The sequence below is a fragment of the Caloenas nicobarica genome, chromosome 16 (assembly GCF_036013445.1).
Source record: "Caloenas nicobarica isolate bCalNic1 chromosome 16, bCalNic1.hap1, whole genome shotgun sequence".
In the NCBI taxonomy this organism is placed as follows: domain Eukaryota; kingdom Metazoa; phylum Chordata; class Aves; order Columbiformes; family Columbidae; genus Caloenas; species Caloenas nicobarica.
In genome coordinates, this window is record NC_088260.1 from 12,556,792 (window position 1) to 12,582,109 (window position 25,318).

A 25,318-nucleotide genomic window follows, 5' to 3' on the forward strand; every position below is an offset into this window, starting at 1 on the left:
CTGGGCTGAAGCTACAGGTCAGGACTGGCTTTAGGAATATTTTCATCCTTTCTCCTCTGCCTTTGCTTCCTGCAATGTTTGGCTTTCATTGGTGAAAATCTTGACTCAGAGCAGGGCAGCTCAGGAGGTAACAGGATCCCAGCACAAACACTCCAGCTTTTATACTGGCAGGATGTAAGAGAGTAACGCAAAGTATTTCAATCAACTGCAAACAGCGGCTGGTCCAGACTCAACCCCTCACCAACCATCTACTTAGTAAGGGAAGTTAATTTAACTATAACATAGCATGATGCCTATAGGTACAGATTAGTTTTCTGTAACAACTAGACATATTCAGAAGGTGAAAACGGATGGTACTTTGTCTGGGGAGCAGCATTTCAGGCAGGGCTGTTGCCATCCTTCGGATGTTGGCAGCACAGGGTAATTACCAGTGATGACCTAACAGTGCTATATATACTAATACCACATACGTGGTCATGGAAACCACCACAAAACTGTTGGATTTTCAAAACCATGATATAAATTTCAAACTATTACATAAAGTGGCTTTATACTTCACTGCTACGGTGCACTAGCCTCCTTCTATACCATACACAGCATAGTTACTATAGTAACTAATGCATTGCGAAAGAGAGGAAAAAGCTAAAAAGCAGCTAGAAAAAAAAAAATTACAAAAATTATAAAGACCAAAGAAAGGAAGTGCCTTTACAAAACCAAAAAACACAATATGAAGAATGCAGGCACGGTTTCCTGGCCATTTTTTGGAACTACCAGCGCCATCTCACTCAGGATATTGTCACTTAAATTAAAGTAAATGGTTTAGTCAAACAGTTCTGTGACACCTGGCAATCCAGTAGCTAGGCATACCTAGGCTTCATAAAACAAAGATTTTATTCCCTTCATCAACACACGGAACTGCGTAAAGAATTTCCTCCATCCTCCAATTAATACTGCAAAGCTCTAAAATCCACAAAAATGTCTATAGCTTGTATCGAATGGAATGATCCCCTTTGGGAGGGGAGAGCAGCTTCTGAAATCCGCGAAGAGTTTAAAATCTCACATTTTCAAGTTTCATGTGCAAAGGAACCATCTTGGCTTCAGCAGAGAAGTGTGGGAGTGACAGATCAACAGGGAAAGTAATAGAAACTGTTACATAATGTTACATACTAAAGAGAGGAAACCCCAACGGAACATAAGGCTCCCTAAAGTCAGGATTAAAAAAGTTTTACGCATCACTTTACCTGTGTGAATGTTTATATTCATACTGTTCAGTCTGATCTTCCACCATCTACAATGTGCAAATCTTCATGTAAAATTATTATATCAGCACCATATTCACTCCCATCGCCATTCTCCAGCTACACAACGCAAACCAGCTGTGGGACACTAAAACTAGATACAAAAATAGAAATTCAAGAGCTTTGACTAAATCAACACTCCATTGCTTAAGGATATTCCTGATAAAGCCAACAGCTCTCTATTTGTCAGCAGTTCTCTTTCCTCAACCTTCTTTGATACTGTCTTCTTGACAGGAAAGCTCTAATATTTCCTAGTATTTTTTGGTTGAAAAGTTATTCTGTTCTCTGGTGTCTCCATGACGTTGTCAGGAAAAGCCCCTCTCCCCATCATGTACTGGACAGTCATTTAAAGGATGTTTTCTGCAAGTGACATTTCCCAAATGCTTTTTAGAGAATGTGAAAAGCCGTAAAAATGGTTTCTGCCAAATCTCGTGGGACCGGGTAGGTTTAGCCATCAGCCTTCCAAAGGAGCTGGCAGCTGCTCAAAAGTCACTTGTCAAGCACAACAAACTAACCCACTTGGCTCAAAAGCAGAAAAGGAATACACAGAAAAGCACCATCACAATCAGTTAAATAATAAAAACATAGCAAACCATTTGGAAATTTTCTAAGACCTTCTTTCATTTTGCAAATATTTTTGCAAACCTCAAAAAAATTCAAAGATTAAGGTTTTGCCAACTGGTATTTTGGTTTGCTGCAACAAATGGGGCAACACTAAAGCTCAGCTTTAGTGAACTTCAGGTATCAAAAGTTCACAGGTCACTGACATTGAACTAATGGCTATGTAAATAAATCTGGAACAACTGGTGAGGGAAGAATTGCACAGAAACTTAACTCAGATCCCCTTGTCTCCTCCTTATCCAGAATCTCAGTGGTAGATTTCAGAATTTTAGAAAGAAAGAAGGAAAGGAATTGAATTTCCTCTTCAGCCAAACTAAATCATGTAAAAAGCCTCTAACAAAAAGTTCTAAGCTTTTCCCAGTGAACCTGAATTGACAAGTTCACCTGTATTTCTCATTCCTTTTGATTTTTCTCTTTCCCTCAACACACAGAAAAGATAGCACACACTCTTCAGACAGTCTAATATTTTTTTAATCAAAAGGAAATTAAAGAAGAGGCAATGATGTACATTCCTTCTGGGGAAAGTAGAAGCCTCATTCCTATCCTGTCTTAAAATAGCCTGATTGAACTACAATATTTGCATTACAATTCTGGGTCAGCTGCACCATGGGATTACGCGTGCAGATCAGAGGGTTGTTTAGTTTTTATTTTCAGCCGTGTAGATTTTTCACATTATATCCATTCTGCTGCACATTCCTCCTGATGTTATACATCGACACAGTTTGGAACAATTGGAGAGGTTTACTCCCTGGATATTTGCAGGAGGAAACAAGGCCTACGGCAGTTTTATTCATTGGAAGTGGAAATCTTTGCTGCAGAGTATCAGGTGTCAAAGTAGACAAAAGAGCCTTTGATTTTTTTCAAACACTGATCCAGATTTTGATATTCGCTACTTCTGTATCAAATCATAGCATTCTTCACTACAGTACTCTGGATTTTACCTGGAGTATATAAAATAAGAACTAAGCAATGCTCATGAAGTGTCATCTGGGAAAATGTCTTCCCTGTCAACTACGGCTGAACAATGTCTCCTACAGCTCAGCGGAAGTTTCCAATTAATTTCACTTTCTTCACATATTGTATGTCAAATTCTTCAACGTATTTTTATCAGAATAATTTGCAAATTTATTAGCTGGATAATTTTCCATCTGCCGACAGGCCTTGGTGGACAGTCCGTATATATAGTTCGGGCTGAGTTAGTTATTACATAATTAGGTGTTGTCGCATTTCTCTTTTGGCAGCGGTGACTAATGCACAGATCTTGCAAAGACTCATATGCATAGAGCTGCATTTCATACTCACCTCACTTGACCAGTTTGTGTGTAAGAAGCTGAGCACTTGTTGATCACAAAGGGGATTTTAAAATATTAATTAAAGCTATTTAAAAACATTTGTGAAAGGCACTACAAGAATATGAAATATTATCTGTCTTGTACTGAAATAGTGAACAAATCCATACAATTACAAAAATTACACTCTGAAAAGACTATCTGCTTCCTAATTCTGATCACTGCAGCAATCAGAGTATTCTAAGAATGTTATTCAGTCTTAGTGACTGTACTCCTATTTCTTAGAAATGTGCTCCTCTGTACGCTGACTCATGGTCAAGAACAAATTTCACCATCTCATTTTACCTTGAGAAATTACGCTCCTTCATATCATCTCTAATAGTTTTTCCCCAGAGCTTTTCTTTAGGGTTTTATGCTGCATGTTCCAGGTTTAATTTTGCAACCTAACAGCATTTGTGACTTTCTGAAACATTTTAGATTATCAGACCATTTGTCTCTTGCATTTCTCTTCCAAGCAGTACATAAAACACTCTTTTGATTTGCCTTCATGAATCAAATCTCCAGATACTTCATCCTTGGAGTTGATGCTGATATGAATTTCCCTAGTTTGTAAAAATCTTTCTTATACTAGAAACTTGTACATAAACTACGATGCATACATTTTAGGGAGGAAATCACTGAGCAGGATCTAACTGGTGCAAATGAAAAAGAATACAATCTTTTCCAGAAGAAGTCAACGCTCTTGACTCGGTACCACTGAAAAATATGTTTTATTTTTATTAGATACTTTATCCTTTCCATATTGCTATAATTTCAAACTGAACCTGCTGGTGTACTCATTTTCCCATTTTGAGAAGTGAAAACACTAGGATTTATTTTGATTGCAAAAATCTTTCCGTTTATCAACATAAAAAAAGGTCTAGTGGAAGGTGTCCCTGCCCGTGGCAGGGGGCTGGAACCGGATGACGTTGAAGGTCCCTTCCAACCCAAATCATTCTATGATTCCATCGTTACCAATGTACTGATACACAGGAACCTCACTCACTCATTTCTATACTAGTGTGACATGTCACACAAAAAAACGGGGCCACTACTCCAGTTTCATGTCTGTAGAAGACATTTGATTTTCTATAACATGAAATGCTGATTAAGAAGCCAGAACATGACTTACATTCAAACATGACACACACCAAATTGATTAAAAGCTGGCTGTAGGCCTTGAAATTTAACAATTTGAAAAGAGATCCGATTTTCATCATTTACTACATCTAAATATGTTGCAAAACAAAATAAGACCTTAGTACAAACTTGGCTAATTTTCCTTACCTGTCACTTATGTGTGTTCTGAACTCCAGTGTTCTCCCCTTCTCCCTCTGCTTGCCTTGAGTCTTTGCATTGAGTGTCTTCTGGATACATAATATATATACTACAAGAACAAAAAAGACTGTTTTGGGTTTTTTTAGAGCTACTTACATATGTACACAAAACAACTCTCTTTTCCACTTCCCCTTTCCCTCTGTTTCTCTCCCACTCGCATACACAGCTGAGACCGGAGATGGAAAAGTCACAGTTACCTCCTCAGCAGAAAACAGTAACAGCATTTCATGTATACTAATGAAGATGCATTAAACATCTTTCACTGTGACTGAGCAAAACAGTGTTTGCAACCTGTAAGTTATTGAGAGGAGGAGAGAAAGAGAGAGAGAAAGAATAATATTACAGACATAAACACAGCAACCGTCTGAACAAGCCAAGGGCAACACACAGATTTTTCACTTCCCTCACGCAAGCATCTGTAATGGGGAGAACATATCAGAAGTCTCATCAGGTTCTACACGCTGACTATGAATACGATACTCTTGAGTACTTTTTATGGTTTAATTTTGTTTAATGTTATTGTTGCTAATACGCACTTAGAAGCGTGGAATTAAAATGTTTTTTGTTACTACTGTGGTATTTTTCTGTTTGGCAGACTGATTATTTAGTCTTCGTTTCTAATGGGACTAGAAAGGAATATGATGTGCATTTTTTTGTGCAGAAGCTTTTTCCTTGGTATCTCAGTTCTGCATCGCCCAAGGTGGTTTAGTAGTTAACTTTCGCTCCCTCTGCTGGTTCTCAGGCATCAGAGCACAAGGTGTTATTTTGTTTAGGTCCTACAAAAATGACATGTGTTTACTGTTATTTTTATACACAAATAATGGTAACATCTAAAGGAAATTCCTGACACATTAAGCCAGTTCTGGATACACTGAGTCTACGCATTTTGCAAGTTCATTGGATGTTTTAGTCTCCCTGGGCCACCCAGGTCACTCCTCAGGGGTTCTAACCAGCCGTGCAGACAGGCAGAGTCCAGCAACCCAACACAATCAACACTTAAATGTACTTGTTGCCAGTCTCAAATTTGAAGTCATAGTGAGAATCTTACACCCGACTTTTGCAAGAAAAAGAGTATGTTTGACGCAGCTTTTGCCAAGACTATGAAGATCCTGTAGAGAAAATCAGCACCAGTTACAATATTAAAGAGATAAATATGAAAGATGGATGATGAGCAAACCAACAGTGTAGAGAAGGAGGACACCAGTTAATCCCCTGAATAGCAAGAGGAGGTCAGATTGAAAGATTCTGTCATGCAGGCCTATCAAAAAAATGCTGCCAACAGCAAATATGATTCCTAGTGATAATAGAGCCCTCTTATCCCATCATTCGTGGCTCTTTTTTCTGTAATAATTGTGGAATCAGTGCATATAAAGCCAAGGACACTCTCAACCATTTTGCAGCATTATGCAAGAGCAACCTCACTATCTGCATCTAAAATACAAAGGTCTTTTTCAACCTTACAGCTGACCCTTCTGCTCTTCCATCATCACCGTTGACACAGCAGACAAGTTTAACTATCTTAACCGTATTCTCCCTAGCTCAGCAATAATTGCTGACAAGTATCTCTCTGCTTTCAAAACAAGCTGAACGCTGGGATTTCTACAAAATCACGTCTGGAGTGGCCAAAGGATCCTGTACTCACCCTGAATCTGTTTGAGAAGAGTCTACTTTTATTTTTGCTGTTCTTCATGATCCTCCAATTCCTCTCAGGCTGCTTGCGTAGGAGGCTGGGAATCTGCCGACGTGACTATGCAAGAAGCACTGATCTTCCATGTCACACTACATCACCTTGTATTGAAACCTTCCGAAAACTGTGAAGACATCGACAGCCCTCAGAGTTTGTCAGGTCAGTATCGGCAACACCAAAATAAAAGACTTTAGACTAAGAGGTCCGAGTACCAACCTGTTACGATGTTCTCTCAGTATCTATGGCAAACTGTACAGACAACCTGATGGATAAAAGAGAAGAGAAAGCTCAAAAATGAATCAATTAACACCTTCTCATCATTTAAAACTCACATCTGTTCCTCCTAGGTGTTCTGTTTCCAAATGGCGGTACGCAGAGTTGGTGCAAGTAAAAATTGTTATGTCACATTGAAAGAGCCAGCGACAGCAATCAATAACAGAAAAGCTTCCAGAAGCTGCAGAACCCGAGTGCCGTAACACAGTGTCTAGAGGCAAAGGTTGTGATAATGACAAATAGACCGAATGTATTCTGTTCAGAGCAAAGCAAAACCCAGGCCTGACACATGTACATCTTTAAGGACGGCATGAAGCATTACTGAATGACTGCAGAGAGATATAAAATTAAAAATAAATTATTTTAAGAAGCCTTTTATATTTTTTTTCAGCCCACTAACAGATACCATCAGAACTCAGCTTTCCCTCAGGATTTCTGAGGCTTTTCTGGGAAAGTCTGGAACATATTTTGGACGTGAAGAAAACAAACACAATTTGACTACAGGTTTCTCAATGATAATCTGACAGACATCCATGTTCAGTGAACTTCTACATACATCTGGGCATGTTCTGAAAATGGTCCCTGGTTTGAGCGGCTCTAGAGGAGAGACATGCGTGCAACAAGAGCGTGGTTTAGGACTGTCACTAACTTCCTAATATTAACGTCACCTGGCAGGCCAGTGTCCACCAACTGCAGTGGCTGCTCCTACGAGGTGACCTTCTGCTCTTGTGAAGTGGAAGTAACATGATCCCTGCAGAAATGCACAGCCTGGCTGAGAAAGTCATTAGAAAGAGAGAACTGTGACTACCAAAAACCGAGGAGCTTTTCCTTTAATATATTAAATGAAGCCTCCTTGAGACAAAAAAAATTATGAAACTACCTCCCAGATGAACCAAATATCACATGGGACCCTACAGGTATGTAAATAGGTAGAATAGGTCATATGTTCTTCAGACCCTTGGGTCTATGACACTGACAAGCATGCATTGGGAAATAAATTGTAGCTAAAAGGAAGTACAATTAATTGCACCCCTTATTTACATAGTAATTTCAGTTGACAAGTGCCGTGCAGACTGCAACTTGAACTACCTGGCCTCTTCTGGCAATCTAACACATTTGCATGGATGGTGCTTCACTGAAGATTACTGCCAGAGTCCCAAGTGTTGGCAGAAAGTTTGAGAAAGACTTGCTCAGCATTTACCTTGGCTTCACAGGATCCATACAGGTCATGTGCCAATATGGGAACAGGCCAAATGTGTAATCTGAGCGGTTTAGAAACAGCCCTTTCTAAGTTTCAGACATTTCAAACTCACCGAGTCATGCTTTGGACTCCAGGATGGAGCAAGAGCTCTCCATTTGGGTCCAAATGGACAGATACACAAGAATAAGAAAGATGCACAAGAATAAACTTTCCCAGCCATCTCTCACTCTGTCTATGGTACCCGGGTAGAAATCGGGCAGAACAAATTATGCGCTTCCACCATAAACCCAGGACTTTTCCCCAGGGTATACCCAAGTCTAAAATCATGGAATCATAACCTGGAAGAGCCTTGTCATCCAGTCCTTTTACCTGCTCTGCAGCATCCTCTTTCCATCAGCCTTTTATGTACTTGAAGACTAACATCAGGTCCCTTTTATAGTTGCATAAAGAATCATACTTCTGCTTTTGCTTCAGAAAAAGGACCGACACTATTTGCAGAGTCTCTCTCAAGTTATTAATCTCCACTAATGATCCGAACATTCAGGTATCTTCTCCTTGTCTCACCCTGGAGTATACTCTATCAGTACAAGACCATGAAGTTCTCTACAAATCTTGTCAAACCAAATCCCACGCAGGATTGCAGGAGGCCTTGCTGGGAAACTGGAAGGAATTGACACCTCTCAGGCCCGAGAAGCAAATTCACCATTAGATTAATAATATAATATATTATTATATTAATACTTCACCGAGATTTCACTGCAGCTTTGATACCTGCTGTTTCAGCTGTTCCCTCAGTTGCCTGCTGAAGCATAAGGTAGTTGGAAACTTCGTGGTGTCTGGGACACAGGCTTTATATTCTCCAGAATTCTGTAGTTTGCTGCAAATAAATTGGACATGTATAAACTGACAGATCCTCCCTCTTCTCTTTGATGGAAAAGGTCATTTACCACAGTCCTTGTGAAGACTCGGGAGGCCACTCTCAGATCTATAGTACTGCATAAAGTCCACAGAGAAGATAGAATGTGGACAGCTGAGAAACACCTTCTTAGTTCCAAGCTCCATTTATTCAGGCATTCCAATCACTGCATATTGCAGCTTTATTGTAGCAGAACTAACTCCAATGAGGAAGAGATTTCAGTTAGTAATTCTGCTTTTACAATATTGCATTTGTGCTGAAAAGAAGTTAGAAATGCTCAGTGTAAGGGTTTTTTTCTGATGAAGGTATAAACCATAACCAGAACACTCAATAATACCATAGGCCTCACAAATCAGAAATGAGAAACAGGACTGCAGTGACTTACACGAGGTCTGGTCCATAAGTTCAGCTGAAAAGACACACAAATTTTTAAGGACCAAATCACAGTGTCTCAAAACAAAGTCCAAATCCGCATTTTCAGACTAGCTGCTCTGTTCTAGGACTTCAACGGTTTGAATCCGAACTCTTAATGTGAATTCTTCTAAACCTTAGAATTACTGAAATAGACATCTGATTTGTTTAGACCCACACCAGAGTTACAAAGGGTTAATATTTAAAGGTTTAAGGGTTTAACCAAGTAATCAGTAGAACATTGGCATTCTCAACCTGAGAGAAAATGTAAGGCAGGGATTACCTCCTGCAATCTGCTCAAAATAAAATCAAAATGACAGTAATCTTGAGGAGATAAAAAAAGCCTTGTTTCTCCGCAGCGATCCTGGAACAGCAGAGCACTGGAGTGCGGTGGAAGGGACATCAGTACATTAGTGCTCCATCACCTCCGCTGCCAACGCCAACCATTATTTACCCAAAGTGCTCTCCAGACAGGCCCTTCGGGGCCAGCGTACCCATCGCTTTCTGAAGGGTAGTTGGGAGGATTCTTCCCCTTTCTGTTGGCCAGTCCCCTGGGTTTCCAAACCTCATGTATTATGGATAGGATCTTAATGGAAGCTGGCTGCATAAGCACCGCTTGCTGAGCCTCCCAGCTCAGGACAGCCACTGCTGCTCTGTGCTTTCCACCTCTCTTTCCGCTCCGTGTATGCCAATTAGACTCTAATTTGATTTGGTTTTATCTGTATGAACCCCATTAAAACCCAATTCTGCTTATTACCAACAGCTTTCTTGGTATGAAACTACTTTGCCTCTAAGGCTTCTCCCAGATTCAGAGGCAAATCGAGCCGCAATTACCTGACATGACGCCAGCCCGTGCCACCCAGACTGTCCCCTCCTTGGTACTGAGGGACTGTCATCTCCTTGCCACTTAGCAACCTGCCACCACGTTGTCCATCTTGGCCCTGCCTGATCAAAAATGACAATTCTTGCACATAAATGCCCTTGAATTACATCTCTGTACTGTAACACAACACCAGAATATTCTCTGTAGTGCTGGTCACACAGGCATTAGCTCTAATAGTGGTCTCTGCAAATGCGCCAGTGATTTAACTTTAGACAGAAACTTGCTTATAAAATATTTGTCAGAATCAATAGGCAATTAATATCAAATAACCTCCTAATGAAGAGACTCCCAGATTATAATGGAGCTTTGTAGTTATGTCCTAAGCTTCTTTAGCTAAGAAATCTGGGATATTTTATGAAGGTTATGGAACCTCACTGTTTTTACAGATATAGACGAATGTGAATGGGTTTGTGTCTTCTCTTACAGAAAAGAAAGGGGCAAAAAAGAAATGTTTTTGTTCTGGAAGAAAAACATTTTTCTGTTTTCTAAGAATCCTTGGAAAAGAAAAGAAATAGCTTCAAGAGGGTGCAGCAAAGGCTTTTTTCACATCTTTTCCTGCTGATGATTATAGCTGTCAAAACCAGAAAACTGTTTGTTTGGAAAATTATGTCAGCGTAGCCTGATAATAGACAACAAAATTGTCTCTCCTCCATGAACAGAGGATGTACACCTTTCTCCTCGCTGGTTAGCCATCCCTGTTCTTTACTATAAGTGGATATGAAAACAATCTTTCTATTAAAAGGCAACACAATTTACAAACAATTGGAAACAGAAGGTACTTCAGATTTGGAGGAGATGCAACAATGACAGAACCATCTTTGAAATCAGGCAGCTTGAGTAACACTTGAACTCTTAGTCCACTGGTGCTGGGGTTGTTTCAGAGACAATGAGGACTGACGCAGACACAAACATTCCTCTCCCCAAAGAGGCTCTTCTGGTGAGAACAGGCTGATTCCCTATTGACGCTGGAGGAACCAGGGACTTCAGACAATGGGCTCAGAGGGAAGTGGTTTTGTTGACTTATTACCTGCTGTAATACTATTTGTAATATTCTTGGCACAGTAATGTATGCACAAAAAAGCATAATGTGATAATTTCCTTCTCCTCACGAGTTCTCACCTGAAGGTTTCTACATGGAGGGATTTCCCTTTTAATCATTCCCATATAGGGCTAGCAGTAGAAACGTTTCAGGCTGTTACACAGAAATTATATCCAGCCTTTCCTAAGCTGCTCCGGTTTTACTGTCTGGAACCCATCCACAAAGAAGGAACAGAGTCAGACTAAAATGACTAGGAAGCCACAACAGAGATATAGAAAGTAATTAAAACTTCTTTTTACAGTTAGAAATAGTGAACTCTTTGGCACAAGAATACATCTGGCTATTTTAAGAATTGCAGCAGGCCTTTGTTGAGCTATACAAATGAGCAGCATTTATATATACAACAGCTAACAATAAATATCATGGTATTTTATAAAGTACACATATAAAATGGTAGCACAATGAACCGTAAAAACAGACAATAAATAGTATTTTTCATTCAACCCTGGCCGCCTCACCTGTGTTCTGTACACTGAGCCTCCTCTCCAGGGATTTATCCTATTCCAGACCCTAGGAACAGTCTGAAAACCAGTTGCTACCTAAAATATAGAATGGGAAAAACTGCCAGAAGACTGGTTTCCTTTCCTTTCTCTTCCTCTAGTTACACAGGTTCAAAGTGCAAGATGGATAGCAGTCACTCTTGTATTAATGTTAAGCTTAAAGGTCTATTGCTTTAATCCTCAAGGGCTGGATATGGATCCTATAAAGCAGCTGGCCCAGTGGTGACAAGTCCATGGAAAGGCATAATTCCTGAGAAAAGAGAAAAAAAGCAACCCCAGAGCACTTCCTTTCAGCCAGTGGTTCTAGCGAAACAAAACTTCCTGCTCCCATAATGACTGAGAAACTCAGCACTGCTGCTTTTTCCACCGGCGAACAACGAAACTCGGTTTTAACTGTGGCTGCAGCCTCTGGGCATCGGCAAAGTTCAGCTGAGCTCAGAAGAGGGTAGGAAGCCGTATATTTACTTTGGGGAAATCCTGAATAAAAATAACACGCTTGTGTGCTCTGTAACACATGTACAGGGAGCTCAATGCATCTGGGATGTGCAAGATCTTCTCTGTTGCTTGCTTGTGCTAGCATCCACTGTTCTGACCAGGCTGCTGGACTGCTCAAAATCCAGGCAAATGGATAAAATCCTCAAATACCATCCAAATAACACACTTTTGGAGGGGAAAAAAAAAAGTCATAGCCAAGATGATACACATACATAGCTGTCTTAAGACAGGGAGGTAACACTCTAGTTAGTCTTTAACTTAGGCAAGGCCAAATACAGGAGTCCGGTTTTCCTTAGAGTAACAGAATTTTTCTTTCTTATTTCCCTTCACTGGCCACCACTGTTTCTTCCCTAAAGCTTTCAGCACTTCAAGACCTTATATCCTCAAGGATATGCACGACATAGACTTACTGCTGTAATAATATAACGTAGACATCATATATATAATATGACATAGACTTACTGCTGTAATAACTCCCCGGGTGAATGTTTTTACATTGAATAAGCACATCCATATGGTAAGATATGCCGGGATCGCTAAAGCACTGGAATTGCACCTCTGTGGGTAGGTAGGTCAGTAGAAATTTCTGTGTGGATGAGGCTGGGAAGATCGGATCCATCACCCAGCCTAACAAAACCACAGGTATCTCACTCTTCTCTCTAGATCTGGCAGCAAAAGCAGTCTTTCTGGGTTAAATTCTTCAAAAAAATGTTAAGGAGCATAATGTCCTCCTAGGCTACACCCATGACCACCAACAACACAGAGTCAACCGATTTCTAATGAACTCTAAACTACTGGTTTTCAGGTCTGATGAATGTTTAGATGGCATCCTTCTGATCAAACGCAAAGGCACTTTTGAAAGCATGTAAACAAAGATACTTTTTAGCACTTCTGTGTATTATTATTCCCTGGCATCATGAGTGGGTGATACTGGAATGAAGAGGTTGACAGAAGAAAAGAGCTGGATAGCAGAGTTTGCAATGATTTAGGAAGTTCCGTAGGCACAAAAGGCAAACAGTAATGTCAAGCAGATGGCTAAAAACAGGAACCAAAGCAGAAAGAAAAAAAAAGTTGCTTGAGCAACACACACACATTTACAAGGTCTCATTGGCAAACCAGGACAATGAGTCTTTTGTCCAAGGGAAATAAATTATACAACATAAAGCCATATCACTCTGCACGCAAAGCTGCATTAAATGAATTGACTGATTAATAAATCAGATGTCAAGAGCTACAAAATACTGTCCAGGAACTCTTACTGCTGTATCCTTCATATATGTACACATAAGTGACACACTATTGTTTTAAGCGGTCAGAATTGTATCTTATCATGTGTGAACATCATAAGCCCTTTACAGCAAAAAGCCAGCGCAGAGTCCTTTTTTAGCCTAAACGTTAAGAGTCTTTGCTTTTGGAACAGGACAGTTCAAATTCTATCTCCAGTTAACCACAAAGCCCAAAGTGACTATAAAATGCAGTAGTGACATCTGTACAGTTTCAGAGGCCACAGATTGTTTCCATATTCTAATTACTACATCTCATTACAATGAAGAAAAATCACTTCTTTTTTTGAGCCACAGATGTGAAAGGAAGATCTTGTGGTTCAAGTAAAGGGTTCACAGAATCCTGAGGCCTAGATTTTTTTTCTCCTTCCAACTATATTGCTGACTTCCAGTGCAATAACACTCACTTTCTTCCACTGAGTCTTGGAAGACTTAACAAATCTGTGTTTATAAAGCATTTTGAGGTCTTCATTTAAATGCCTCATACTGTCACAAAATACATAAAATACCCTACAAACAGAATTTTTATCATCACAGATTAGAACGTTTGAAAAGAAGAGATCCTAAATTTATGCTCTATGGCTGATTTTTTGTGTTAACTTTATCTTTAGAACACTAGACAATTAGGGGATACTGTACAGTATTTGCATTTCCGAAAACGTAATCTGTGATTAAATCATGGTTATGTGAAAGATGTCTGTACAGGAGAACATTCAACTCATGCAGTTCTGTTCATTTTCCAGCCTAAGCATGCTCGTTTGGCTGGGACAGAGTTAATTTTCCCAGGCAGCTGAGAGGTGACACAGCCAGGACAGCTGACCCCAATGGCCAAGGGGATATTTCACACCATCATGCTCCCTATAGAACCGGGGGAGGAACTCGCTGCTTGGGGAATCGCTGCTGCCCAGGTCTTTGTTTTCTCAGACTGGTGGTGCAGTGCAATCATGTTGCTCCGGGTCTCTGCTCTTCTGGGACCAGCTGTATGGGACTAATGTTTGCGATCGCTGCTCTGGAGCAGCCTGGGCTTTGGTCTTCTGGGTGGGTGAGCGACTGCATTGTGTATCCCTTGCTTTGTACGTTCTTTAACTGCTATTATTGCTGTTGTTTATCTCTCTTCGCTGTTCTGCTAAACTGTTTTTATCCCAACTCACCAGTTTTACTTTTTGTGTTCCAATTCTCCTCCCCATCCCACCAAGGGCGGTGGTAGGGAGGGTCGAGCAAGCAACACATGGTCCTAGTTGCTAGCTGGGGCTAAACCACGACACTACAGCATCCAAGAAGTATTGAAATTACCAGCACTGGCTCAGCCAGGAAATAAATGCCACCCACACCAAATCACCCACACCACGATGGGGTTTCAACCCAGTGTCATGTACTACTAACGTATTTAAATTTAACTCAGCAATAAATTGGGTGCCTGATATTGACAGGAAACTGTGAATCTTCCCTAACATTTATAGACTGTGGCATCTTCTTTGGAAACATGGAGTTTCATGTGAACACTTAAGCAACAGCTGGCATGATAAGGCATGCATACTTTTGCCCAAAAATATGCACTGTGGGTGCGGTACGAAGAACAAGGTCAGGAGACATGTGCCTTCAAGCCCAGGTACTAGCTGGGAAGTCCTCTCATGGTGCAGGAGAGCTTACCTGGTGAGACCCAGTGAGGCAGCACCCTTTTAAAAGGGTTTTCCACACCACATGACTTTTGAAGTCACTGACGGACTGCCAAAGAAGTTAATGAGATTTACTTACATAGAATTTTTTAAAGCCACAATATATCACTGGGTTTGAACCTCCCACTGAACCTCTAGAGCCAGAATATCTAAAAATGCTACGAAAAAACCCTCTTGTGGTTTTTTTGTGAAACATACGCAAATTAATTCAGAGGATGCTCCGTACACACTCCTCTTCAACCTGTCCCATATAACGAAGGAGCTCTGCAGACCTGCCGCAGCTCCTGTGACCCACCAGCTGGAAATGTGGGTATTTTCCTGTTCCAAAAATTCAGACTCATTGTGTCTTGGTGGGGGATCTCCAAAGCATGAGTCACTCTCACTGAGCTGCCACTTTTGGCCAAAGTAGCTTGTCTAACTTGTTTTTGACAGCAACAGATGCAAAATCAGAACTCCGGGGTTTCAGTCCCTGTTCAAGGTACAGTTATCCGTTTTCTCTCTCAAACTGAGCTTGCATTGACATTTTGCAATACACAGTTAACTGCAAAGTGAATGATATTATGGTGGTGACACCAGATCTTTGCAATCGAACTCTTCGGTATAAACAAAAAAGCAGAAATTAATCCCCTGTCTCCTGAGCATTAGTTGTTCCTGAGAAGAGCAAATTCAGAATTGCTTTGCTTATGGTCAAAAATGAATACTGCAAGGAATTGACCGGAGGGCATTTTAGATTTCATGTTAAAGAAACAAAGCACAAATTGACTTTTTATAAAGGTCAAGTGAAAAATTGGATATCTTAAGGCTGCAGAGAATTTCTACTCTGTGTTCAGTTTTGTTTACATTTAAAAAAAAAAAGGAGAAAAATATTGACATGTCCGGCTTAACAGATGATCTGGCTTGGGACAAAGAAAAAAGTGACCGTATTTGCAAGAATGTCTGGCATTGCAAATAATACTAGTTATATTAATGTTCCTCGATGGAAGCTATTATGTTGCTCTTTCACAAACCATTACAACAGCAACAAAACCTATCCAGTTTGGTTCATACATAACCTGAAGGTTCCAGCATTTGCCATGGGTTTGTGAATTGGTTGGTTATGTGCTGAAATGGGTATTTAAGATACATAATTCATCCTCTAGGATAAAAGCACAATGTAACAAATAATACCCATACTGAAAATGATATTTTACATGCCTTTCACATGGACTAAACTATGCCCAATTTGAACTGACCCAACAGTATTGCAGGAATTAAAAAAAAAAAAAAGGAATCCTGAATCTGATGTTTTAACCTGAACCAGTTTTAATCATTATGCACTGGGTGACTTTCATCCTACGGTGTGCTTTGTTCATGCCATTGCTGGATTCATTGCTGTCTCAGTACACTGTGGTTCACCTCCTACATGCAAGACGAACACGAAAGCCAAGGACACCACAGCCTGTGGAAAGGGAAGCGAGAGGGCAGCCCTGGGGAACGGGCGGCAGCACTGATGGGAACAACAAAAATCTGCATGATCAGAAACACACAGACAAAACGGCTTTTGCTGCTTCTTTCCCTACAGCCTCCCAGTCCTTTTCTGCAACAGACACTGCAAATTCCGTGTGTTCGCTAGAGAAGGAGGTTACTCGCTTGTCAGAGATCACAAGCATATTTCACACAGGGCTGAACAAGCTCTTCAGAATAGAAGCCATTGCCCCCAAACATTCATCTCCCTCCATCTGTACACAAGCCCTTCCTTCCAGCCCCCTTTAAATTTTCTGGTCGGGGAGATGGGGGTTGTTGGGTCTTTAATCTCCTCCTCACAGTTTCACATACAAACCTTGGCTTCAATATTTGGATCCATTTCCTGCCTCTTTTTTTTTTTTTTTTTTTTTTAAATACTCTTTTGAAGCCAAGTTACTGAGTGAATCGTAAAGGGAGAGAATTCCAAGAGCGTTAGCTTCTCTGCTGTTCCCAGGGCAGGTCTGGGCCAAAATAAACCCCCGCTGTGCCAGCAGCAGTTACTTACAGTCAAACCCCACGGCAGCTTCCCAGCCCGAGCCATCTCCCGTTTCCCTTCACAGATAAAGCCTCCTCGGGGATTTCTCACTCCGTCTCCAACCGCACCAGCTTCCCATGTGCTCCTTGAGTCACAAAATAAAAAACAACAAAAAAAGCAAACGGTGAGAAGGTAAATATTCTGTCTTGGATGCAGAAAGTCTCTGCCCAGAACATCTCCTGCTTCGCTACAAAGCTTTTCCATTCCCACCCTCATTTGTACTGCTCAAGAAAGGATTTGTTCCCAGTTCCAGAAACTAATGGTTTACATCATGCCTTCCCCTTCACCACTTCTGTTCACAGGGAGAACTTGGAAGCCTAAACCAAATTCCTGCTAAAGAATTCAAGGACCACATGGCCACTGCTTCACCGATCCTGGGATTTCAGTCAGACAGGACTGAAATTTGACATCGGGGCAGAGAAGCGTCGGGAGGAGACATGTCACCAACGTCAGTCACTACACAAAAAGGGTGGAATCATTTTTGCCTTCTGGAAAGAGGCTTACTCTTAAAGCTTAAGCCACAGTAATAAATCCATTTCAATGGCTATTTGATCAAATTAAAAATTATTCCAACTTTAAAGATTTTTTGTATCATTTTCTCAAAAAATTCACAATAATTTTAAGAATTTTCACCATGTTTACTCCATTCCTCTAACTATTTTAGGTGAATTTGCACCAGTTGTGTTCACATACATTTCACATAAGCATTTAAAACACAAATTCTGGTGCCTATCATGTTTGCAGACTAAATTTCAAACGTTTATGGGCAAAAGCCTGTAGGGAAAACGTTTGAGCATTTGATCAAACAGCAAACACAAACGATACCATGACAATTACAATTTGTGTGATTGTCACAGATTGGCATAACACCATCCATCAGCAAGTCTGAGAGATCCAAAATTTCACGTATTTGGGGAAAAAAATAAAGAAAACCCCACCTCTGCTCATTCATACTGCAGAGACAACAAGTAAAACAAAGGAAACTGGGTATATTAAAGGGGCAAATTATTCCCATAGTTGCCTTGTCATCTTCAGTACAGAGGGTGGGAAAGCCCCACACTAATTTGCATTAGGTACGCTTGGAAAAATTCACGAAAATACCACTGACCAATCTATTCAGAAACAGTATTTCCCCAGCTTTTTTTCAACATGTCTTCACACTGTGTGACCAATAATGCTCTACATCCCTGTTTCCCTCCCTTATTAAAGAACCATCATTCAGATCACTTTGATTCTGAAACAGCATCATGGTCAACCACAGGTTTTTACAACATTAAGGCATCAGCATTCTCTTCAGCATGACCATAAAAACCTGATACTGGTTTTGATCATCCCGTTGTGAACTAAAGCGTCCAAGCCTGAAGAAGGCAGCAAAGCTTGAGTCCTCCTTCTCTCACACGCATACACTTTGTCGTAATTGCTTCTGGTCTAATCACAGCTCCTCCTTCATGCTTTCTTCTTCTCTGTATTTATTTCTTAGCATGCCCAGCTCCAAATACCAGTCACTGCAGCAAGTCCTCCAGTTTGCAAGGGCAGTAACAGTAGAAGGGACTTTTTCATTCAGTAACATTTCTAACAAATCACAGAAATTAGTCTTTTTCATCTGTTTTGTTTGTTTGCTTGTGGTTTTTTTCTCATGGTTGCAGTCCCCTCTCACTTCCACCACAAGCCTTTTTTCTATTACCTCCTCTTCTCTATCTGTATGAACCTGGCTTTTCATTTTCCTCATTTATGTCCCAGCTCTGTCTCCCTCCATCTCACAGCGGTGCCGGAACACGCAGCAGGAATATGATGGATGATCACCTGTCACAGCTTGTTTATTATAATTCAGACAATCAATTACACATCCCTAATGCTGGTTGTCCTGTTGAAAATTTACATGCTCAGCACAGACCAATATGAAAATGGAATCTCATTTGCCAAATGTCTTTCCGTGGGTACAGCGTGATGATTACAGCTGGGTTGTTTCAACAGTTGTGTGTGTCTGACAGTGTCATCACTTACTGCTTGCCACAGGTCACATTGCTCCAAGGCATTATTTATTGTGTTACGCAGGCAAAGGCTTTCAGAGGACAAAGATGTTGCTAAAGCCACAGTGCTTAAGATGGGCAGGCAAAGCAGATCACAGAGCAGGCGCATGGTTCCAGCACCCACCACCTCTATTGTTTCCACTGGTGTGAATCCTCGTGCCCTCTCCACCTGCTTTTTATTTATGGACAACTGCCTTGTCTTAAAGGGCCTCAGCACTGACAGGCAGGGGGAAATGCTCTTCGCGCAGTTAAATAATCCCAGGACAGGTAGTGCACTAATAAAGAGCAATGGATTGCAGGAAAATGAGACAAAGGGGAAAGCAACAAGAGATTTAAGCATTTAGCTAAAATGCTACAGAGCAGTAGGTGCTGAACCTGCTGGGAAAGGGTTAAGTGCATTTTAGTGACTGAGTAGCAGGGTTCATTCTTCCATGTAGATGGGAGGTGGGAGATCCTGCAGAAAAAAGGATGTAGAGCATGGACTGAGCAGCCCACCCTGGGCTTCAGATCAAATCTTGGATTTGAGCTGAAAGAGCCAGAACTTCAGGAAAAGGAGACTTAAATTTCATGTGTTAACTGCGTTTACGAGCAGGTTTAAGAATGCACAAGTTTCTCTAAGTGTAGGTTTTAGAAATCCCGTATGCGGGATGCTTCAACAACATGCCCAGCAATGCACAGAGACGCACATGCAAACATACATGAAATGTAAAGAAAGTTGCCTCTCCCTTAACAGGGGTGAAAGGCAAGGAAAGGACGATACCTTTCCTGACTAGGAGCCAAGTTTCTAACCTCTTCCTGTTAACTGGAGAGAACGACACAGGAACAGTCCCATTAAACCACCTTGCTGACTTAGGCCTGCCATTCTCTCACCCTGAACTCAGCTGCTGCCTCTGCCTTTCTGCTCAACCCAGACAGACTGGTTTGGGGCTTGGACCTGAACTGCCTGCGCTCTAAAGCACTCACAGACTGGTCATTCCTGGAATACTCAGGTGGTAAACAGAGAGTAAACGTACTACATCAATTTTCTAAATGCCAGCCTCAGTTGTGGAGGTGAACTTCTTCAATATAGTAGTTAATCTGCCAGATTAAATACTTAATGAAAATTATTTTTAAGTATTCAGTATATAAATGATTAATCTAAAGATCTGTGAGCACAAAAACATTAGCATAATATGCAGAAAAGCCATGATGCTTAATGACATATAAAATAAAAACCTGGATTAACCAACAAGTTTCTACTCCTTCAATAAACAGGACTTATCTTAAAGAGGTTGTTCAGAATAGTTACGAAGCCAGAAGACAGGCAGTGAGGCTTCCCAGGCAGTGAAATGGTGCAGCCCTGATGACACTTTTTAAGATCGTATGAGCAACCTACCAGGGTTCTCTCAGTCCAACATGCACGGGAGGTCAGAGAAGAGGCCCTTTATTCTTCCTCACAAAATAAGGGCAAATGGAAGTATTTAGTTTTCAGATAAGAGCCATGTTCATTGTGTCAACAGGTGTATGAGATGGCATTGCCTGCGACAGCACAGGACGAGCAGATGAATTGACCCTCTGAAACCTTTGTCCTTGACGATACCAGTTGTGTAGCCACGGGATAGGGCTCAGCAAGTCCGTGTGGCAGATCATGCTGGTTATTTATTCAGACATTCAAATGTGCCTCAGCAGCGCTGTGAGAAGCAATACTGGTTACAAATCCCACTGAGTCAACCCAAATTATGACAAAGCACTAACTCCCTCTGCACATACATATATACACACAAGCATATACACACATATGGATTGACTATGGTGGTTTGGATTTTAAATAACCGGTTTTTCAACAGAGGACTGGCACACTTAGTACTGAGGCTACATGTGCATCTAATTTCACAAATGATACAAGAGCACGTGAAAGGGCTCAAGTCGTCACGCAGCAAAAGGCTTCCTGTGCTCCTGCGAGTTCTGTGGGAGTTGGCACCAAAAAAAAGTCTGCTGAGGGGCAGGAAGGAAATGGAGCAATCAAGTGTGTAAAGAGTCACTGCTACCCACAGAGGCAAATGTTATTCTGAAGCTGGCTGAAGTGAATCATATTGAACCCTCGACCTCTTTTTTAAATTTTTTTTTCTTTTCCTGCAAACCTTGACGATGCCTCTGCCTGGTTCTGAGGTAAGACAGGCGAAGACACCCACCAGCGGCAGTGCCTGCGTGGGGACACACGACCGTCCTTCTGTGACAGATTCGGAATTCTGTCTGTCCTGCGTGGAACGGGAGGTACACCTTGCCTCTATGACAGGCAGAACACCTAAAGACAAATAGCTACACAGGTCAGGGGAGGCTCCTGTGCTCCCAGGGGAAGAGTTTTCTCACCCTTCTACATCAACTACAAACTCGGGCAGCTGCCATGAGACTCGATTCCAAACAGAGATGCTGCCAGAAAATCCAATCAATTAAAACTGTTACCCTGTGAAACAAATTCTCATGCTTACAAGGAAAGTTCCCTTCCTGCTGCCTCCAACAACCTCGCTGCAACTGGAATTTTAGTGCATTTATTACAGTGGACTCAAATAACACCAGAAGTTCAATTCCTCCTCAATCTAACTGGTATTTCGCTATTCATGCAAGTCCCACTGTACTTTACAAAACAAATTAATTTTTACATTTTTTTGTTACTTACTTGTAGCATAGTAGTACTGAAAAGTTCTCCATCAACTCAGTTTTTGCCTGTTAGACACTACACAATCACATGAAGAGGGACCACATTTATATCAAAGAACTCTAGTCAAAACAGACATTGCAGACAAACGGCAGAAAACAGAGAGAGGCAGAGAGAGTTTACTTGTCCAAGGTCAAAAGCAGAGCTGGTAATACAATCTTTCTATTCTTACTCCATTACTCAAACCACTAGGCAAAAGTGTCTTCCCAGCCTCCTCTCTCACCAGTTCTTATCCATCCTCTAAGCCTGGCCCAGCTCCGCAGCTGTAAACATCCTACAAATCACTAACACATGTGGAGAGGCCAAATGCTGCCCCACGCAAAGGCTACGATGAACCTGTCTGGAAAAGGTGACTCAAGATACTTGTGAGACATTGCACATTGTCACAGGACTGAAGTATAAAAACAACTCGGTTTGTTCTGTAAGGCTAATCCGGCAAGCACCGAATGCTCTCTGCTCCTTCTGAAAGAGGCTCTTGTTCCCTACAGCACCCCAGCCTTGGATCAGGTTCCTTCTACACGATTCACTACTTTTACAGACATTAACAACTTACGCACACAATATGTTTCTTAAATAAAGACCATGCATTTGCTCCTTTTTTGAGGGCACGCTTCCCAGAGCAAATGATTCACATCACTTGAATTGAAACACCTCTATCCATGAGAAGGAGCATCTCTCTCTTCACAGGTTGCAGAAGCAGCGGAGGGGACCCATGGTTTTGCCCGCAGCATTCCAAGTCTTGCTTGAGCGCACTTCTTGACTGCCAAGGCAGGAGATTTGCTGAGTCAGGCGGCTCCCCCAGCTGCTCACCGGAAACACAGCTGTTATGCAAAAATAACCATGAAGGCAAGGACTTGCACTTTTTTAGAGAAAACAAAAAAGAAAAACACATTGACCTGCAAGCTCAACAACAGACTCCTGCGGCTATTCGATTAGATGCAATCCTACTTCATGCAGGTCTCTGATTGTGGGCCACAGCCTGTGGTGAGCACTGCCCTGCTCTTTTTAGGCTGTGTCTGGACGACGGGACAGGAGCCAGAGCCATCTCCTCTCCTGATTCTGTGCATCCAAACTGGGAAACCTGAGCTCACTGTTTAATTAGGAAAGGATGGGGGAGGGTGTCAGGCAGGTGGACAGCTAATAAGCACAACCCCACACTGCAGCCCATGGCCTGTATCAGGTTATGGAACAATACCAAACCAGCGCTGAGCAAGCTGCTGTTTCCTTGTGCCCGTGTCCACGGCGTCCCCAGTTGTGCAGCGGCACCTGTTCCTCTGAATGCGGGCACAAGCTGTTCCCTCGGCGCTCCGGCACACACGAGTCACGACTCAGATTCAGCAGCTACTTGGATAATGCCCCAACTTCTTAAAGGGCTCTGGCTCTGTTGCTGCTGGGTAACTCGGTATCACCCCATGCAGAAACAGCTCCAGCAAAAGCTGAAGTCCAGGGAAAGAAAGAGAAAATGGGGGAACCTGAAAGCTCATGAGGACAAAAGGAATGGCCTTGTTTAGGTAACCTGAATAAGAACTGCAAGGGTTTGTTCATCTTGAATGTGACCTGCAGTGAGGCATCCACAGTTTGGTTTCTACTTGACATCTACTAGATGCGCTAAACCCATGAAGCATTTTAGTAACAGATCTGCAAAGCCACCACCCAAGCCCTGGGCACAGCACTCGTTTTGTCTCCAAACTGGCCGATTAAACGTCAGTCCTGACCAACCTTAATCTCATTTCACCTCTCCCCAGCCACTGCAAGAAGTGAGTTGCCCTTTCCCTCACTGTAAGGCCAGGCTGCTACCCAGGGAATTAAACTTTGCAGCCTCCGTACCTTAATTAATTAACAGATTAATTCAGAGAAGCCCAAACTGACAGACAAATAACAACTGTCCTGTGACAAGCCCCAGAAAGCATCACGTTAATGACCCCAGAAATCAAAGAGAATAGGATAATTAACCAGAGGCTGGGGAGGAGGGAGTAGACAGAGGGCAAAAGAAAGAGAAAAGTTACAGCGGTCAGATCCAAAAAAGGCAGATAGCAGATATCCACTTGCATAATAATTCTGCAAACAACAATGGGTGCCCAGAAATTCTATTTAAAGGCTATAATATTAATTTAATGGGGAAAAAAACCTAACACAATTCCCACAGAATTTTTCAATTAAATTAATATGATGGGCTTTAATGGATATCTTAAGCAGAGAGTATGATTAACAGAAATACTGCATAAATTACACTTACGTATTTTATAAAAACTGGCACACGGCCTTGCCATGCAGAGGACCTTATTCTAAACTCTGGCATCCAGTTGTTATTGTCTTTAAGAGAACTTCCCTGCTCAGAGATGAACCATTTCCTCTTGGGATTTTTATCCTTCTCGTAGTCTGGGCTAGTAGCAATGTGATTCCAAAGAACCAGAAAGAACTGAAGATAGGAATTGTCTCCGGGTGTGGGGTTTTTCCCCCTGTTTGCACTGTATCTAGGGAAACTGGGTCTGGTCTCTGCACAGGAAGGAGGAATTTTGATGGAAGCTCAAAGTATTAGTTGTTGTAGTAAAACCACTTTTAGAAGTTGGGTATGTCATACATCGGATGAGCTCAACATAGCTGCAACCCTTGATCTAAGGTTTTTTTAGGCTATACCCACACAGCAAGCTCAATTTTATCAAAGATACCACACATACATTCCATACTTCCTCCCACATAATCCACACAGAGATGTATTCAACGAGCTTCACAAATATTTGAATGAGAGTCCTGTAATTAAAATAGATCCTGGTTTTATTCTCCGCTTCACTACTATACGAGCCTGTTGTTCCTTTGAGCAATTACTAGACATAAACTTCCTGCAGCAAAGTCTTCTCAGCTCATTCTTAGTTCTGGAAAACTGTGGGCCCAACTCTTCAATTTCTCAGCAATAAATGCTTTCTGAAGAAAGTAGGAACTGATATACTCTGAACATCAGGACCCTGATCCCTGAAATTAAGCCTTCAGAAATGCTGACATTCTGAATTAGTGCTACTTTTGAGTATTAGAGACATGATTATCAGCTTTCTAATTTATAGAACCAGTTCAATAAAATTTTACCCATTTCATAGCCATGAATCCTAATAAATATTTGTCAAAAGCACTTTAAGATGGCTGGACAGCAGGTGCTAGTAAATGCTAGGTGCTATTATTTTTCTTGTGAAAATCCTATCAGCAGCTCCATGCTGTGATATCGGGAAGAACAGCTTCCAATGAAGAAAAATTGCTTGTCACTTGCTGCCTCAAGATGCGAGATAGTTAAAGTTAAGCAGAAGCCATATTGCTGGGTTTTCTATTTCTTTCATAAAACACAAATAAAGTACCCTGTGGAAATATGTGAGCTGAAGTGACAGGCATCTCTTGAATGCTTTTAATTACTGCCAAAAATAGTCTGAAGCTTAGTTAACACAGAAAAAATTTCCATGGAAAGCATCAGTTCCATGTGAAAAGAAGTTAGCTACTTCATCAGTGAAAATAAAAACAGCAATTACACACTTTGCCTCTTCTGAAAATTCCATTTTACTT

The 25,318-nt window shown here is 41.3% G+C and overlaps 1 long non-coding RNA gene across 1 annotated transcript; it reads right to left on the reverse strand.

Annotated features, from left to right (window-relative positions):
- Nucleotides 1-1,328: 1,328 nt before the first annotated feature.
- LOC135995453 (uncharacterized) lies at nucleotides 1,329-17,201 on the reverse strand. Its single transcript, XR_010607117.1, has 5 exons — nucleotides 17,018-17,201; nucleotides 6,489-6,534; nucleotides 6,228-6,396; nucleotides 4,535-4,634; nucleotides 1,329-1,392 (listed from the first exon to the last, which is right to left on the reverse strand). It is a non-coding gene; the product is annotated as an uncharacterized LOC135995453 (long non-coding RNA).
- Nucleotides 17,202-25,318: the final 8,117 nt, after the last annotated feature.